Source organism: Athene cunicularia, assembly GCF_003259725.1.
Source record: "Athene cunicularia isolate RWA chromosome 19 unlocalized genomic scaffold, athCun1 chr19_part1, whole genome shotgun sequence".
In the NCBI taxonomy this organism is placed as follows: domain Eukaryota; kingdom Metazoa; phylum Chordata; class Aves; order Strigiformes; family Strigidae; genus Athene; species Athene cunicularia.
Window position 1 is genome coordinate 5,064,817 of NW_020799124.1, and position 2,253 is coordinate 5,067,069.

Here is a 2,253-nt window from a genome sequence, read left to right on the forward strand (position 1 = left end):
ATAAGAGACAGGAGGAGAGGAAAAGCAGCAACAGCTTTGCTGTCATCAGTAGGCAGCTCTCGAGTTTGTGCACATGAACAGGCGGGCGCCGAGGGGGGAAGAGCTGCGGGGGGTTAGGAGGGAAGAAAAGCTTAAGGAAGCGGGTGGTTTGCTTGCCAGAAGCCAAACCTGTACACGCACGTATGCCTCTCCTTCTCTGATCCTTGAATCCTCACAAGCTCCCGACCCCTGCGACCTCCAGGACACCCAGACCCGGAGAGCACGGGCCTCGCCGGCGCTCAAACCCCTCTGCCCGCGGCCTCCCGGGATGCTCAGCAAAACTATTCCCGACTTGCTGTCTTGCCTCTGCCCCAAGACAAGGAGCACAGGTCCTTGCTTCGTTCCTAGGAAGCGTGGGGGGAGTCCAGCCCTGACACTGTGGCAGGTCTCGCGGTGCAAGCCAAGCCGCAGCCGGGGCAGGGAGACCGAGACCCCCCGACAAGCCACCGCATCGCACCCACAAACTCGCCCTGTGCAGCTGCCACCGGCTGCAGTTGGGGTCACGCAAAAGCAGCAGCGATGTCATTAACAACCCTGGGCTGATTTCTAAACTCTGCTGAGCTCAGAGTTGCCATAGAAATGCGTGATCCTGGCACTGAAAGCAGGCAATGATCTTAAACTAAAGTCCTCTTTTTCTGTTTTTTTTTTTTTTTCTTTTTTTTTTTTTTTTCTCCAGTAGGTTTAGATGATCTCGGGTTTAAGACAAAAGCAGTCAGAAGGGGAAAACAGATCATTTCTAGAGAGGTTGAAAAATATAGTCATAAGCCAGTATTAAACTGCAGCAAAGAACCTGAACTCGGTTCCCGTTGAGTTTAGCCCCAGAGAAAGCTCGAAGCCACCGCTCTGTCCCTCGCCCTGCCCACCGTACAGCACACAACGCCGAAAGGAAGAAGATTCCACACAGCAAACATGGAAAAAACTGGCAAACACGGAAAAACCTGGCAAACACGGAAAACCCAGCTGAAGGCTGGAAGCCGAAAGCCCCAGGGCGAGCGGCTGTTGGCCTCCCCAGCCACCCCCCGGCCCCAGCAGCCGCTGCGCCTCCCCAGCTCGCAATATTTAAGCAAAATTCCTTACAGCATCACTTTGACAAGTCTCGGGGATTAGATGCATGCTGAACTACGACTGGCAATTACAGTAGCTTTTTGCTAGCTGGCACATACTGTATCTATAAATTTTAGTACAAAAACTTAAAAAATACAGAAACTAGGTCAATTTGTTAACTACATATTTACAGATAATTACAATTCTTTTCACTCACAATAATTAAACTAATTGTCAGTGAAAATTCAAACTGTGCATGTTCTGAGGTACCCGTACTCAAGGGTGGGGAGCGGGGCAGGGGACCGGAGGGGTGAGGCAGAAGATCCCCCCGTGTTTGTTCACATCCGTGGGGACAACGCTCGGCCCTCCGGGTTCCTGGACTCAGTGTGTGCATTCAGAGAAAGCAAGGAGAGAGAGAACCGATGTTGGGTCTTTTTTCATAGGACATGGCTTTAGGATGTTTTGAGGACGCCAGACGGGTGCAAAGCCAACGGTCACGTACCAAACTGCCTTCCTCCCCCCGCTCCCAGAGGAGCCTTCAGGTGAAGTGCAAGTATTGAGACCCACAGCTCGGTGGTTAAGGTGCTTGTTTGCCGGCAAATCTGATTCACTAAGTCCCTCTCTAGCTGTCAAAAGCCTCTCCCTGCCCAGCAAAGCCGGGGCTGAGAGGCAGGGCAGGGATGCAGCAGGCAGCACCATGGCCCCAGCTGGCTGAACCTCACTGTGCAACAGGAACCAGGGTTATCTGCTGCCATCGTTCCCTGGTGGGGTGATGTTGACTATAACCACTAGATCTATCAGGTTTAGGTTTTCGGGGCTGTAAACAGCTACCCACAACCCTCCAAAGCGCTTCATAACGCATTTCTCAACAGACTCCGGCTCAATCGACTCGTAAAAGTGCAAACTGAAACAAACACAGCAGAGGGACAGCACCTGGCCTCCCTGTCCGGGCACCCACCACTCCTCCATCCTTAAGATGAGCTAAAGATGACCCTATCCTTCTGAAAGAGGAAGGTTGTCCCAACCAAACCCGAGCCTCTCCTAAAAAACTCGCAAGAGACCTTCCAAAAGGAAGAGGGGGGGAAAATTGCCTCCAAATTCTCTGGTGGCACAAAGAGGAGAGCCCATGCTTGGCACGCTGCTGAGCTGGCTGGGCTTCCTCGGGGGGGG